This window comes from Eptatretus burgeri, chromosome 3 (genome assembly GCF_056783735.1).
Source record: "Eptatretus burgeri isolate ZD-2024b chromosome 3, Ebu_testis_v1, whole genome shotgun sequence".
NCBI classification, from domain to species: domain Eukaryota; kingdom Metazoa; phylum Chordata; class Myxini; order Myxiniformes; family Myxinidae; genus Eptatretus; species Eptatretus burgeri.
Window position 1 is genome coordinate 139901871 of NC_140963.1, and position 17526 is coordinate 139919396.

At 48.8% G+C, this 17526-nt stretch overlaps 1 protein-coding gene across 7 annotated transcripts in view; it reads left to right on the forward strand.

The window, feature by feature from the left end:
- Positions 1–17526, forward strand: part of NCAM1 (neural cell adhesion molecule 1) — a 273015-nt gene that overhangs the window by 81473 nt on the left and 174016 nt on the right. The gene's annotated exons all lie outside the window — the stretch shown is intronic.

Genomic DNA, 17526 nt, shown 5'->3' on the forward strand with positions numbered 1-17526 from the left:
TTGCTGCACAGGATCAGCATGACCTCATTTAATGAGTATGGGTATTTTTTATCTTTGCCAGTGGTCTTAGGAGGGGGGGAGGGGTGGGGGCATGAGAGTGGGTCACAAATTCTCTGTAAATGTGTATTGTGTAGTGCCTCCTCCAGGTGGGGGAGGGTATTACAAGCCTCCACCATTTACAGTACAGTATTCCTGTCCCCACATTTTCCAGTGTAGTGAGGTGTTTTGAATTATAAGCAGTTGGTATGATTTTGCTTCTTGCACGAAACCTGGGTTATATATTTTTTTGCGTCTGCATTGCTGTCAGTTGCCTATACACCACCCAAATAAAGGTATGCGTCAGAAGAATGTGTTGCATGCTTGGAACAAGATCGCCCATAGGGTGGGTACTCCTCTAGTAAATATAATTAATCGTCTGTCTATGTTCATGATTTTTACAAACACCGCTGGGCCAACAACCACCAAATTTGGCACACAGACCAAGTTAGATCTGCGGATTGTCCAAAGGGTACTTTCATCCACAACCACAGCCTTTAAAGACCACAAATATCCCTAAAACCCGATAGACCAGATCAGTTAGACCCCAAAGATCTTTAAGACCCTTATAGACCACAAAGACCCAAAAGACCATTTACACCCAGAAGAGCCTTTAAGACCTCAAAGACCCTTTCAAACACCTCAAATCCCGAAGACCCTTAAAACCCCTTACACCTTTCAGACAGCTTGGACCCGTGACCATTTCAGCTTTCGACCACTTGGGCTTTTAAAACCTTTTTTTACATGCTTGAGAGTTTAGACTCTTTCGACCCCTGATACTAACTACAATTGCAATGTACCCTTTAGAGTTTAGACAATTAAGAACCTTTTAAGCGCACACCACACAGACATCTATAGTCTTCTTACAAAACTCAGACAAGACATTTTTCAGCAAGTACTGCATAAACTCGACCCACCCAGAGGGTGGGTACTCCACTATCTGTAATTAGTCAGGAGGCCGCTGGGAAAATTGCCGAGGGAGATTTTTTTTTCCTTCTTTTTTAGAAGTTATTATGTACACATACTACACTTTAATATATACCCTGTGAAAATCCCTTTGTGGGAGGAAGCAGGGGAAGGGCAGTAGGAGGAGGGAGGGGTGGTGGGGTGGAGTAGGGGTGGTAGGATGGAGGGAGGGTGAGGGGATGGTGGGAGGAGTGGTGTGAAGGGGTGGGGTGGGAGTCTGGATGGAGGGGTTGGGGTGAGAGGAGGGAGGGGAGGGGTTGGGTGAAGGGACCTGACATTGCCAGGCAACGCTGGGTACCTTTGCTAGTACTATTGATGGCCTTTTTTAAAGGGACGTTCAACCTGCTTCTGGATTTTTGAAAGCATTAATTACAGGCACTTTCGACTTGGGGATTTTAACTTGGAATCCAGCATCGATGAGCTGTGTGCTCGGAGAGGAATGCCAAGCAGTTGTTTTATGTCATTCCCCTTTAATGTCCTTTTTCTAATTTATCCTCCACTCACTCCCTCCTCCCAACCCCCCCCCCCCACAAACCCCATCGTTAATATCTGTGTGTCAGTAAGCACTGCAGAACCTTTTTACTTAAAAGCACTGCAATGCTAGCCTATAGGTTTTGAAGTAACATAGTCATAGTTTGTGGGGGTGGGGATGGGGGACATTGATGAAGAAAGAAGGAAATACAATAGATCCCTGCTCTAAGCAACCACTCTTTGAAGCAACCACCTACTTTGGACAACCATGAAATTAATACTCGAGCTTCGTGTTTTACGCTCTCGAATGACTCACTTTGATTTGACCACTAGTTTTATGGGACTTGCTTTTACTTGCAGAATGAATGCCCCTTTAAACCCAAATGTACTATAAATCTGTCAAAGCAGCCTCCCCTCCACGGATTAATTTCACAGAATGGATTTCAAAATGGTGAGCCTTTTTTTTGTTTGTAAAAGCTGCCATGTTGGTTTTTGAATTCTACCTCCTGACGTTTTGTGTACATTTCACTCTGCTGTCAACACTCTTGTACATGTAAAACACGCCGCCTGCCCGTGTCCCAGGATGCTTCAAGGCAACTGCATCCACTTAACATGGTCCCTCTGATCTGGACCATTCAAAGCATTCTTTAAGGCTACAATGAAAAAGGGATTATAAAAGTCAAAAAAAGAATTCCAAGGACAAACGAGGAAAGAATATGCAGTAAAAGGAATTTGTTTTTTTTCCAATCTAGCCGTTTTAATCGGACCTTTCTTGCTCCATCAAAGCAACACTGCACGTATCATGCAATCAAAACTCCATTTTACACCATCTAATTGGAAATACAAGAAATCACACCGCATTCGCTTTCATAGGGTTAGGTACATCCAAGTTGCCAATCGGTGACTGCACACCTGCCTTTAGGGGTTGGTGTTGGTGAACACTTTTCAACCTGCTTGTGTGTTTATTGTGGTTTGGAAACATTTGTGGGGTGATTGTAATCACTGATGAAACTAGAAGGATTAGTTGGTTATTAAAGGCAACAGACATGCATGTGGCAAGTAAGTGGGGGCATGCTGGCTCTTGCTCGAAGGCTGATTGATTATCCTTTGGGTGCTTTGGATGGAGGTCAAGGGGCGGGGGGGGGCTTTGAAAAGGGTGTTTTGTGAGTCATCCATTGCAGAAGTGCAAAATTTACCATCTGAGGGTTCCTTCTTGGTCTTGAACTCTTTCTTAACTAATGCCTACCTGCACAGCTTTAGTCTCCATGAAATCCACACTGAATCTTATGAGCTGATTGGATATCTAGTCGCACCATGGTTTTCTGATCACTCATCGAATCTCCAGGATGTCGTGATGGCGACGACAGTAGTTCTGTACTCGTCCGATGCAGCGCTCCCCTTGAGCATCATACATTGTTGAAGCCACAATAGAGGTTTCGGTTGGCTGTTCTTCAGATCCTCCTGCTCAGATGCTGCTTTTCCTGACGTTTTGGATCCCTGCTTGATTACTTGAAGTCTTAAAGGGTTTCAAGAGTTTCAAGGGTTGGCCTTCCGGTGCCGGGTTTTCAGGCATCGGCTGGTTCTCTCAGGGGTCTCTGCTGACTTTCTCAAAATTAAGTTTCCGGTCGTTATTTGTCACGTTTTGACCGTTTATTTTGTTACCTGTGTGTCTACTGTATGTTCCTAGTTCGGTTTTGTTTCAAAATTTGTGCTGTTTAGTGAGATTTTGTCGATCTTGTCATATCGGGTTTTCTTGAGGCCTACCCGTCTTTCCCGTCTCGGTGCACGATCAATTTTATTTGTATTGTCTCCCTGTCTACCATCTGTTCTTATTTTCTCCACTTTTCCCACCACCCCCCTTCTATCCTTCTCAACTACACCCTCTGCTTCTCATCTTAAAATTTTAAAAATATATAACAACAACAAGAAAAACCAACCCTTTTCCCCTCCAAACCTGTCCCCCATGTATCCACAAGTACTGACTCTTCTTCCTCCTTCTGGTGTCATACCATCTTCCTTCTATTTGAGCCGACCCACTTTCACCACATACCAGCACGATTTCTTTCTACAACCTTTCATTACCTAATCTCACTTTATCTTCAAAAATCTATCAAAAAAAAAAGAAATCTTTATATCCTTTCTAACTCCTCTCTCTGGACGTAAGCAAGGCCTATGGGCAAGATGGCATTCCTCCCTGTGTCTTGAAGGAATGCGCTTCAGAACTTGCACCCGTGCTTGCTCGTTTGTTTAGTTTTTGTTAAAAAACCTAAACTTTTCCTCTTACCTGGAAACATGACTTAGTACAACCTATTTTAAAGAAGGGTGATCATTCAAACCCTTCGAATTACCGTCCTGTTGCTCTGACTTCTACTGTTTCCAAAGTCTTTGAATGTCTTCTCAATTCCCATTTTCTCAATCATCTTGAATCTCACAGTCTTTTATCTGACCACCAATATGGCTTTGGCATGGCAAGGTCTACAGGTGATATCCTTTCTTACATTACGAATGTCTGGGCCTCTTCTTTGAAAGACTTTGTGGAATCCTTTGTTGTAGGCCTTGATATCTCAAAAGCCTTTGACAGAGTTTGGCATCGGGGTTTGATATCCAAGCTTCCCTCTTTCGGCTTTCCTCCTTCACTCTGCTCTCTCGTATCGAGCTTTCTCTCCGAGCGCTCTATCTCTGTAATTGTTGATGGTTCAACATCTCTACCCTTCCCCATCAACAGTGGTGTACCTCAGGGTTCCGTTCTGTCCCCAACACTCTTCCTTCTTTTTATCAACGACCTTCTTTCTTCTACAAATAACCAAATGCACTCGAATGCTGATGACTCGACATTACATTCCTCCATGTCTTTCCCATCTTCCCCGTCTTCCCTCACTCGATCTACATCTCGTTTCATCACAGCTACCTCTTTAAAGTCGGATTTGGGCAAGATCTTCCAGTGGGGCAAATCTAATCAAGTTGAGTTTAATGATTCAAAAACTCAATTTCTTCTCATCTCTCTCTAAAACTCCTCTCAACTCCCCAATCTCCTTTGAAAGCTCTACAATGCCACCATGTGATACAATAAATCTGCTAGGTATTACTCCAACATTAAATTGATCCTGTAATCCACACATTAAACAGATAGCTAAGTCTTCCTCTAAGAAATTAGGAGTCCTGTTCAGATGTCGAAGATTCTTCTCCTCTGAACAGTTGCTTCAACTATATCAAGGATTGATTCGTCCTTGTTTCGAGTACTGCTCTCACATCCGGGGAGGTTCCAGCTCCACATACTTACTGGACAGAATTGAATCCAAAGTTATTTCACTCCAACAATGTGACCTCAAAACTCAACCCCGCTCAAATTACACCACATAGTGGGCTCTCTTTCTCTTTTCTACAAATATTACTTCAGTTTCTGTTTGCAAGAACTTGTTGCTTGTGTACCTCCACCATTAGTGAGACCAAGGAATACATGACAAGCCACTACATCACATGATTATCGTGTGGCCATTGGCAACTCAAGGGTGGCCCGTTACGATGTTTGCTTCTTCCCCTCTATTGCCAAACTCTGGAACTCTTTACCTTCTCACATCTTCCCAAACAATTATGACCTTCCTCTTTTCAAAAAACAGATTTTTTTTACTTCCTCAAAAACTCTAAGACAATTCTCTCTTTCCTTACTTTTCTATTCATGCAGTTCTTTTATTTAAGGCTTGGTCTTGATGAGGACTATTCAGTCCGTGCCTGGAGTCTTCAACATAAAAAAACAACAAACTATCCATCTCCCATAACCACGTGTTTCTGTTATAACTGTTTCCATCCTCTGCATTTGCCGATCTAAATTCACCATTCACCTCATGATTTTTCTTCAAACTTTCCTTCACCTAATGTTATGCAATCTTAAAAAAAAAACATAATAATAATAATGATAATAATAAAAAATAAAAACGGTCGATTATATTTCAACTTCCTCTTTCACACGTGTGGTTCTCATTACTGTATCATAATTAACGAATACTTTTCTTTTTCAACAGGCTGTTTTTAATTCGACCTTTCCTTCATTTCGTGTCAAAGTCCAACTGTAACAATGTTTCTTTTCTCCATTCTCTTCATTCTCCTTTATTGCATCCCTCACGTAATGTCTTTAGTCACTTCTCTGACTTAAAATTTTATCGAAATTCCACTTTGCAATGTATGTTCGTATTTCATCAATCATCCTTTTTTTTTTTCTTCCAACTTCAGTCCCAATTCACCCCACCTCTTTAACCCTACCTCCCCCTAACTCCTCACCGGTTATCCCCTCTCCTCCCCCCCCATCTTGTCCCTGATCTTACCTCTGCTCTTGGCACCTCTTCACTGTCTTCTGCTTCAGTATCAGCTCCTCCTCTATTGGCCCAAAGAGTGTGGTGTTCTAACATCTGTGGGCTCCATTCCAACCAGACATCTCTCTCAATCAGTATAATAACCATGACAAACATGCTCTTCCTTTCCTCTCAGCACACCTCCCCCTCTTCCCAACCCCTCAAATCTTATACCTCCCCCTGCCTACTCCCTTCTTTACCACCACCAAGTCTCATCTTTCCCCTCTCCCCATCTCTTCCATCGCCCTCCTGCTCCTTGGCCATGCCCACTCTTATCGTCTCCCCTCCCTCTCAAAGCCTCCCTCTCACTCCTCTCTCTCAAAGCAACCTTAACACACTTCCCCCTCCAAACTTCTCTCCAACCTTTCTCAAAAACTCCCCCTTCACCCTTCTCCCTCCAATCACCCCCTCAATCTCAAAGTTGCCCCCCTCCCATCCACAAAGCTGCCTCCTCCCCCTGCCCTCCCTCCTCCACCTCCTCCAATCTTCAACTGCCTTCTGCCGCTCTCTTATTACCCCTCACTGTACCTCAACCCAGCACCACCGAGCCTTTTCTCCTCCTTATTCGGCCCTCTCCCATAGCGCTTCTACAATCCCTCCACTCTTTCAACAACTCTCCTTTCCTCCTCCCTTCCTCCCTTGTCCTACCCTCCCCTCCCCCTCCCCTGCACCCAAAACATCCTCCCCTCCCTCTTCCTTAACAGTGTGGACCTTTACTCAAACCTGACAGATCTTTCCATACAAGTTGCGACTGACAAACCAGACAAAATCTGTTTCACAAAAACTTTCCTCCTTCAAGACGTCTCTGATTCAAGACGTCAAGATGTCCCGAGTATTTCTCCCTGGTTACTCACTCCTCCGGTATGACAGACCTGAGCCTCGTCCTGGTGGAGGAGTTGCTCTCTTCACCAAAGACTCTTCCTCACTCACCATGCACTGCCCTCTCTCCCCCACACCCACAGGAATACCTCGAGTTACGGCTTCCCCTCCACTCCCACCTCTTGTTTATATGTGTGTTGTACCGTCCACCAAACAGTGATGACTCCATTTACTTCTCGATCACTGACAACATGGACTAACTTCTCTCCTCTCATCCCAACTCTCTCTTCCTCATATGTGGTGACTTCAATTGCCATCATGCCAGTTGGTTGGGTGTAGGTACCTCCCTCACGTGCCATGGCACTTCAGCAAAAGACGTGTGCGACTCATTGGGACTTACTCGATCGGTGAACATCCCGACCCGGATCTCAACCAACGGTACTCCTCTTCTGGATCTGATTTTGACAAATTTCCATGAAAATATCTGTTGTTCTTCCTCCGCTACAATCGATTCATCTGACCACATGCTTGTCAAAATAGACATCCCTGGCTGTTATCAGAGAACAACCTCGGTGGCGTCAAGTCTGGCATTTCACTCAAGCTGACTGGCAGGGTCTCCAGGAAGCCATCAATCTTCTAGACTGGTCTCCCATCTCGACTTCCTCTGACACCAACTCGTCCTGAGAATTATTTCAAAGAAACTTAGTCTCCCTCGACCCTCGCACATATTTATCCCATCTCGTCTTCAGTTGTCCTACCTTTCCTCCCGTCCAAGGTACACTGAAGCTTGTGGCGAGGCAGTTGTCCTAAAGCAACTTACCTTTGCTTCATGGAAAGCAAATCCAACTGTGGGTAATCTCAGTTCCTTCCACAAAGCTTGGAACAAGTGTGTGTCTACCCTCAGCAGAGCCAGAAAACAACATCTTTCCAATCTCAAGTCTGAACTCTAGAACCTGTCTCCCTCCTCTGAATCCTGGTGGCATCCAGTTAAGTCTGTTTCTGGTGTATGTTCCCCCTCCATAAACCTCCCTTACCTCAAATAGCCACACAGCTGATACCGCACGTGAAAAGGATGAATGCCGAAACTCCTTGTTTGCTACTAAATCTTGCGTCCGAAACCAATTGTTTTCTGTACCCACCTTCCCCAGTCACACCCAGCTGTCCCTGGACTCTTTTCTTTTCTCCTGACAAGGTGGAGAGTTTGCTGTCAAACCTCAACTCAGATTCTGCAACCGGTCCAGACGGCATCAGCCCACGTGTCCTAAAAACCTGCTCCTCTGCTCTTGCTCACCCTCTCTCTATTCTATTCACCAAATTCTCTTCTTATGGTATCCAAGGCCATCTCCACTCATGGCTTGCAGACTTCCTCTCCATTCGCAGCTAACGTCTGGCCTGAAATGGAGTTCTCTCGTCCCCTCTTCCTGTCCAGGCTGGAGTTCCACAAGGCAGTGTTCTGGGCCCTGTTCTTTTCCTGGTTTTCATCAATGACATCTCCGACTGGAATATCCTACTTATCTCTTTGCTGATGACTCCACCCTCTGTTGTACCATCTGTCATCCCTCAGATCGGCAACCAGCACCCTCTTCACTCTCTGCAGATCTGGATAAAATCACGAACTGATCCAACACCTGGAACATGTCTTTTAATCCTGAGAAATCTCACACTATCACCATGTCTCTCTGAAAGGACCGTCTGGAACCCCCCCCCCCACTCCATCTACTTTCTCAACAATCCCCCTGAAAAGGTCAAGCTTCTCACTATCTGCCGTGATCTTTCATGGGAAAGCCACATTTCCAAACTGATCTCCAAAGCCAGTCGCCGACTGGGCATCCTCCGTCGTGCAAAGTCCTTCCTTGGCCCACCTGAGATCCAGACCACATACAAAGCTTTGGCCGTAGCCTGATGGAGTACTGCTCTCCCCTCTGGGCTGGTGCTTTCTCCGGGCCTCTCACCTTTCTCGGCTTCACACTGTGGAAACCAACGCATTTAGGATCATTGGTATCTCCCGCGATGAGGCTGTCTTTGGGTCTCTCGCTCTCTCACCGCAGGCAGATCAGTGGTCTTTCTGTCATCCACCGTCTCCTCTCCGGTCTCGCCCCCCACGCCCCCTTGCTGTGTCTGTGACGTCTCGCCCCCCCCCCCCAGATGACTGCAGGGTGCTCAAGGTGTGCCAGCAACCCCCTTCTGGTAAAACTACCAAAATCATGAATCACTATTATATTCACCTTCACTGTTTCATTCCTCTTTTTCCCACCTTTGGAAGAAACTCCCACACTCTCTTCAATCCTATTATTCCCTCCAGGTCTTCAAAACAGCTGTTCACCACCATCTCTTATCTTCCCACCATCCAAAACTACAATCCTTTATACCCCCACTAATCCACCTCAAAAAAAATCACCTCCTTCAAATTCCCTGCTTTCCTTCCTGAAAGTCCCTGTAGGGTCCATCTTGTTTAGCGTGTGCATCCCACCTCATCCTTCTCCCTTCCACAGAGCTCCTCATGTCTCTGTTCCCCACTGTTTTGTCCTTCCCTCTCCTGCCCCACTTGTCTCCTGCCATCCTTGTTGTGCGATCTGTGTGTTAGCTCTCATACGAGCCTCGACAATGTATACAAAAATAAATAAATAGAGTGGTGGTTTCCTGCCTGTGATGCACGAACTTGTGCCATTAGCTGAAGTCTGCTGAAGTCTTCTGAGAAACCAAAAGGACGACATTAGCCTCCCTGCACCACCAAATGACATCGTACGCGCACGTACAGCACCAACCATTCGTGGAAGGCTGTGGTTCATCCTTATTGTCGTCATCGTGTCCTGTGTTTTCTTTGAGCTTTGGAACGGCTTCGCATACCCCCCTCCCCGCCCTTCCCACAAAAAGGCATGATTCTCACAAGCATTTCTCACCGTCTTAATAAATTTCAGCGTTGGCCTGATTGTCTTTGAGAGGATAACAGTAGAGTCAGATAAAAGTAAATGAATGCAAGAAATATTAGCAGTCAGACAAAGAAAATAGAAAGAGAAAATGTGATCAAACAGGGCATTTTCCATCACACCGTGGTGTCCGGCTTTCTTGACAAGTGTCACTTCGTCATCGTAGACTCTGCTCACAGTTTATGTCGCTCATCTCTCAGCCTGTGCCAAAGATGATGGGTAATTCCATGCCCGAAGCGGTCTGAATCATGGTGATAACATGCAGATTGCCATGGTGGTGGCAATTATTACAATTTATGACTTCCACAATGCATCATTTGATGAACCGAGTGACATTGTCATTACGCCTCGGTCTTTCCCACCAAATCTCATTGTGTTGATCAAGACTTTTCCTTTTCGTACAAATTTGAGAAACTAAACGAGCGGCCACCCATCGCGATGCTTTCACGAGCACACACAATTGTTGCATTCCCATGGAGGAGTCCAACCACCAGACTATTTGTTTTCTTTTTTTCTCAGACGGCAAGCCAAATATTCCGCCTTCTTCCACCTGGTCACAAACAGATACTCACCCTCCATCACTACCCCTCTCCCCTGACTATAATGTCACTCACTCCTTACTCTCTTGCCTCTGCTGTTACCACTCCATCATCATGACTTACCTGTTGTCCCCAACCAAACTCGTCCTCTTTCCTGCTTCCCTCCCTATATGTTCATACTTATCTTCAGGCTGACGTGATGATCTCGATAGATGCACTCCAAGCTGACCAGCCTGGGTTTGAATCCCGCTTCAGCTATAAACTGTCATCCCGGTGTTTCTCAAGCAGGGTGATTCATCAATGTGTGCTTTCCCTCTGATGGACGTTTAACTGGTGTCCTGTCTGCCGGTGTTGGTTGGTAGACGTTATAGATCCCACGGCGTCCTTCGTAGAGAGTAGGCGAGCTATCTCTGGCACCGTGAACAAATTACTAATTCCTGCCCTAACCTACAGAGGGCACCGCATCAGCGGCACAGCCGTGCCCTCAGCCAATGATACTTCCTCTCAGCCTTGTGCTGCATACCAGCATAAGAAGATTCTTATCTACTTCTTCCCGCTTTATGTCCAGCACCACATTCTGCCAACACATGTCATCAACACTGGGTTTACAGTGGTCATAATCAACACTGGGTTTACAGTGGTCGTAATCAACAGTGGGTCTACAGTGGCCGTAATCAACACTGGGTCTACAGTGGCCGTAATCAACACTGGGTCTACAGTGGCCGTAATCAACACTGGGTCTACAGTGGCCGTAATCAACACTGGGTCTACAGTGGCCGTAATCAACACTGGGTCTACAGTGGCCGTAATCAACACTGGGTCTACAGTGGCCGTAATCAACACTGGGTCTACAGTGGCCGTAATCAACACTGGGTCTACAGTGGCCGTAATCAACACTGGGTTTACAGTGGCCGTAATCAACACTGGGTTTACAGTGGCCGTAATCAACACTGGGTTTACAATGGCCGTAATCAACACTGGGTTTACAGTGGCCGTAATCAACACTGGGTTTACAGTGGCCGTAATCAACACTGGGTGTACAGTGGTTGTAATCTTATATATCTATTTATAAATATATTTATATATATATTTATATATATATACTCGTGTGTGCCCGTACGTGCATGGCCGTACGTGCAAAAAAAACAAAAAAACTTTCAAACCGCGTGCTAGAAACAACAACCACACAGGCCGTTTCTTCGCTCTTGCATGCCCGTACATGCGTGGCCGGATGTGCGTGGCCGTACGTGCAAAAAAAAAAAACTTTCAAAACAACCACACAGGCCGTTCCTTCGCTCTCGTAAATGACGACTGGATTGTGGCATTGTGTTTATCTATAAATGCGCATAAGAAATCGAGAAATTATTAGAATACAGTAAGCCATCACTATCTGGAAGTCCGTGCATTGTAACCCGTAATGGGGAACGCGCTCTAACTTGGCCATAACTTGGGAACCACTTGTCCAATTAATTTCAAACCTTTTGAAAGGCAAACAAACAGAGATTGCTGGAATTATAGATAGATAGATAGATAGATAGATAGATAGATAGAGAGAAGATAGATACTGTGGGTGCAAAACGCCAAGCAACGTGTCCTGTCATTGATAACGAAGGCGCCTTTTCCCCATCGGCCATGCCTACAAAGCAACGTGTCCTGTCATTGGTTTGGTAAATAAATGGCCATAACTTGGGAACCACTTGTCCGATTAATATCAAACCTTGAAAAGGCACATACTCAGGTGTCCAGCAATATACCTGGCAAGTTTAAATTAGATTGGACCAGTGGTTGTCGAGAAACAGCGGTCACAGACAGACAGAGATTGCTGGAATTATTGCTGGAATCGGACCAGTGGTTGTCGATAAATAATTGATAATTGTGACGTCAATTGTGATGTCATAGCACCGTGTCCTGTCATTGGGTGGTAAATAAATGGCCATAACTTGGGAACCACTTTTCCGATTAATATCAAACTTTAAAAAGGCACATCCACAGGGCCCCAGCAATATATCTGGCAAGTTTCAATTAGATCGGGCCAGTGGTTATCGAGAAACAGCGGTCACAGAACATGGACACACAGAGATTGTTAGAATTATAAATAGATTTATATATGTTTATATATATTGTTGTGGTTACCAGATTCGCAAACCACCATTCAGATCCCTTAGGTGAGGTATCTCGGTAAGTGCATGTGTAGTTAGGCCCAAACCCGTTGTCTAGTGGGAATACATGTCATTTATACGTGCTGCGACTCTTCAGGATAGCCGTTTTTCTTTTACTATCTTTATTTTGGACCAACCGCCATGATCACAACCACAACATCAACCACCGACCACAACCACCGCTTCACCACAACCGCCACGACCTTCACGCACACCTCACAACCGTAGCATCGCCACCGTTCTTGCCCCGCTGTGGGTACCGGTGTTGGACTCATGCAGAACGCGCGTCGAACAGCGTGTACAAAACCACGGATTTTCTGCTTCAAAAACGGATCGAAAACGACACACGCCCACTTTTTGCCGTCCAATCGGTGAGCGAGGGGCGAATTGGCCCCGCCCCCAGGGCGATCGATATATGCAAATTTGTGGATCAAAAAGCCTTCACGCCCACTTTTTCTCGGGCCAATGGGGAGCGAGGTGAAAGGTCAAAGGGAGGGGGTCAAAGGCGAAGTTACGGGGGGATAAAAGGACGGTGTTCGTCAGTCAAAGGAGTCGTAAAAGTCGGAACGAGGGAGTCAGCAAAACAGGAACGAGAGGGTAGTAAAGGTCGGAACGAGGCGAAGGAGTCGGAACAGAGAGTCAAGACTTCGCGGGCGGTGGAGCTGCTCGTCGTGTGCGTTGAAGTCGGAACGGAGGGGACGAGCTGTGGAGAGGCGGCGAGGGCGGACGAGGGGGTGCTCGCGTCGTGCAGGGAGCTGCACCCCTGGGAGGCCGGCAGCGCGACCTGGCCGAGGTGGAGACGCTCGTCGCGCACATAATAAAGATCCTCTGTACCCCGAGCATCAGCAACCCCCTCCTGTTTCCCCCCGCGCTGAGATAGTGCGACCAAGGGGGCCCCGTTCCCACCCCTGCCAGGCACTGTCCACGAGGCCCGCGGGTTGCGGGGCCATCGCCGCTCCGCGTCTCATCACCAGACGGGTAGGCCCGACCAGGTCTCGGCCCCAGGCCTACCTCATTCTTGAGGGTATTTCTTTTCCTTGGTTTTGGGTATGTGTTGTCGGCGCCGTCTGTGAAGTAGAATTGTATAAGTGTTGCCGTGTGCTCGGTAGTCGGAATTAGCTCTGCACTGTGTTTTCACTTTTATGTTTGCTTTTTGTGTAAATGGAATTGTGTTTTCTTTTTTGTGTGCATTTGGTGGAATTGTATTTGTGTGCTTTCCGTTCGTCGCGAATAAATGTGCTTTATTGTTGAACTGTTTCCCGCTTCGCTTCGTCTTTTTCCCCATTGAACCCCCATCTTGCTTCACGTAAAGGGTTGGTAGTGGGCTGAATACGCCCGATAATTAATCGAACCGTCGAGGTCGACGATAACACCGCTCGGTTATTCTGATAGTCGGAACGGGTCGCTTAAGTGGCCCGTGTCCGAAGTCGACCTGCGGCGAGGTGCGATCGCCCGGTCTACCCTCCGCGTGGGTACTTAGGTAGTTCGAATTTGGCGAGCAACCCTATCCCACGCGGGGGCTGATTGGCTCGATCGCGGTGAGACCGAAAGGTCCACCCGTGACTGGTTCCCGGCGTTAGTCCGAGAGGGTCACGACTGGATTGTCCGTCCGGTGGGCGACGTGCCGCGATTCGAGTTACGTGGCCGTCGCACGCCGGCGGGCGCGAAGACCGCAACACTGGTGTCAGGTCGTGCGATACAAATTCATCGCCCTCCTCGCGGCACTGGTATCGGAGAACAGGAAAACGGGCTCTCCTGTCTCCGGCTAAATTCACGGGAATCGGTCCAGGGGTGAGAGAAGCGACCCCCGATTCCCTCCAAATTTCGAGCGAGCTAAATTAACCCTTCACGAGAAGCAAGATGGCGTCTCAAGGCGAGCGGGAGCCGGGGGTATAAGAAATGTATATGTGTAATAATGTAGAGTCCATGGCCCAGGATGGAATCCCCGAGCAGGAAATGTTGATTGTGCAGGAACACGGACTCGCCCAACTGAACCCAGGGCCCGAGGTGGGTGCGGTAGCGGCCGCGGTGTATGACACCTCCCCCCCCCCTCTCCACCAAGACCCTTCCCCAACCCTTGCCGAAACGGCTCAGCTGAGTGCATCCAACATGGCCCAGCTATGCGCCATGCTGGCGGCAATGAACGAAAAGATGAATGCGAAAATGATCGAAAAGATGGATACAAATACAAATTAAATGAAAAACGAAATGAACAAGCAAATGAATGAAGTGAAAACGACGATGGATGCGAATAACAAGCAAATAAACGGAATGGAAGCAAACATGAAGGAAGAAATGAAAAAGCTGCGGGGTGAGACGCAGAACATGGGCCGAAGCCTGCAGGCGGGCATGAAGGCCGTGACCGGGGAGATAAAAATGGCGACTCCACGTGTGGGAGCAAACGAGCTGGGTGGGGGTGCAACGGCTGACAGGCCCGCGGTGGAGGCGGGTGAAAAAATAATTCGTGGAACGTGTTGGGCGAGGGTCGTGACGATGACCGAAAGGGAAAAATTAAATGGGGAGACCAAAACGTGTGAGACGAGACACGAGGTGACGACAACAGAAATAATAGTTGAGACAAGGGAGGTAAAGGGTGAAGAGTTGGCAGAGACACGGGAGATGGGAACGATAGAGGGAAGACTACACGATGAAGACGGGGTAAGTGACGCACACACACACACGGAGGTAGTGGAGGATAATGGGGGTGAGCTGGCGGACTGGGTAGAGACCCAGTGCGAGCACCTGGATGGCCTCCTCCAGGAACGAGGGGAGGGAGTATGCCCCCTTGAGGTGAGTCACGACCAGGTGAGTTCGGTCGTGTTTTGCGAGGTTGAGGGGACGGGTGCTGTGGACAGGTGCACGGAGAGCTTGGGGGGCATAGAGGCCCCGGAGACCCTTGTGGGGACACGAATCCCCAGTGTAGTTGTCCCTGTGTGTGTGGTGCAAGGCGTGAGTGCGTTCCCGTGTGTGGAAGAGACCCCGTGTGTGAGTGGTGTGGTGGCGATGGTGCCAGAGTGCGTGCTTCCCAGCACGCCGGGTGTGGATGGGGCACCGTGTGTGAGTGAGGCCGTGTGTGTGAGTGAAACGGCCAGTATGAGTGAGGCACCACGTGTGAGTGGTGTGGTGGCGATGGTGCCGGAGTACGTGCTTCCCAGCACGTCGTGTGTGGGTGAGGCACCGTGTGTGAGTGAGGCCGTGTGTGTGAGTGAAACGGCCAGTATGAGTGAGGCACCACGTGTGAGTGGTGTGGTGGCGAGTGTGCTGGAGTGTGTGCTTCCCAGCACGCCGTGTGTGGATGACGCACCGCGGGTGAGTGCCCCCGCGTGTGTGAGTGAGGCACGGTGTGTGGATGAGGCACCGCGGTTGAGTGCCCCCGCGTGTGTGAGTGAGGCACGAGTGAATGGAGCACCACGTGTGAGTGGTATGGGTTATGCAAGGGAGACCGTGTGTGTGAGAGAGCGGTATGTGAGGGAGATGTCAGTTGGCATGCGGGAGCACGCAGCCGCGTCTCCCGATGTGAATGTGATGGAGTGGACTGTGTGCGTCGTAACACGCAGGTATGCGTGTGTGGAATGGACACGGAGACGGCGACAGAGGAGAGAAAGCCGAGTAGCGGCTGTAGCTGTTTCGGGGACCGTGCCGGGTTCACCCAGCAGTGAGCACGCGGTCCGTGCTGTGCAGCGCACGAGACCACCACGTGCTCGCTTGCGAGAGTGAAGTCCCGGTCCGGAAACGCACGCGGTGGATTTGCCGATCCCGCGGACGGACAAAGTTTAGGCAGGACTACGGATTTGGACCGGACGGGTTCTCCACGCGATCGTGTGTGTTAAGCTCCAACGGGCAAAGCACATGTGTTCGCGTGGGGAACCCCTCGAGACTTGGGGCTTGTTTTTTTTCTGCGCACGGTGACGTCATGGCTGCACGTGGGGTTGGAATCCGGCAGGAGGGGTATCTCTGCCGGATGGCACCGTCCAAGGAGGGACGAGGAACACGTGCAGCTGCATGACGTCACGGCCAGGTGCAAAGTGCGCGAGCTCTGAGTTGCCGCGCAGGTGCTGCGCATGAAAAAAAAAAAGCAAGCCTCACTTTCGGGTGTACAGGATTCCTGGGCAAGGGGTGAAAGACCCCCTTACCTGGGCACAGGATGAAAACTAGTTAGGGGGAAGGGTTAGCTTAGTTAGACCGACTTCATGGGGCAGGGGTAAGTCCTCATGGAGTCCGTGGAATGGATTAGTTAGAGGGATTGTAGCCAGATTTAGGTGGGGAAATAAAATGATTTATTTTGGAGACAGTGACAGACTTGTGGATGTGTAGTGGGGACGTAGCTTAGCTACGTAGTGTTAAAAGGAACGTGCTGTAGTTTAAGGGACGACGTGGGAGCACGAGTTAGTTAGGGGAGGTAGTTAGGAGGATGGCAGAGTTCGGTGGTGTGTGTGTTGAAGAGTTGTTGGTGAGTTATGATGTGGAGACATGTTGAGTGAGTGAGGCCAGTGGGTCTGTGTGAGTGGAGCGAATGGGGAATGCATGGTGCGATGAGTGATTGGGGGGAGGAGTGACTCCCGCCCAAGGGACCCCGGGGTCAGTGTAGAGTGAGTTAGCTGGGTTAGTCAAATTGAAAAATGGAGGTCGTTTTGTTGTTAGTGGGAAAGTAGGCTCGAGACCCATTTGGAGGGGTGCAGGAGCCCTGTTGACGGGCTTGGGAGCGTGGCTGCGAAAGGTGAGTATCGCTGAGTGGGTACCCCGGGCACCAGGCTAGTCGGCCGCGGTAGGCCAAGGGCCCATGGGGGCCGGGATAGAGTAGTGGGCACGGGTGCGCCTGCTTGGTGCGGGGGCCCGGGGCGCCATTAGCCGCGTGGGCAGTGTTGTGGGCACGGGTGACCCTCGGAAAGGGGCCCGGGAGGCCGGCCTGCCACGTGTGCGTTTCAGGGGAGGTGCCATGGGGGGCACTCCCCGGTGTTAGGGAGCTGGTAGGCTCGGAGGCAGTGTAGTGCCCGGGGGTGCCATAGCGGGAGATTCGGCAGAGGGTCGTGCCTGCCGGAGGGAGCCACGTGTCCCAGCCAGGAGACCGTGTGAGGGCACGGAGAGAAAATTGGGGGGCGAGGCCCGAAATTGTGAGGACACCAACACAGGCGACGGGAATCTGGGTTGTTAGAACCAATAGTTTAAGCGAGAGGCGCTTGTTGAAAGCCCCGGGGTAGTTTAACAGTTAAATGGATAGGGTAGATTAGGAAGTGTACCCCTCCGCACCATCCATCCCCTCGCT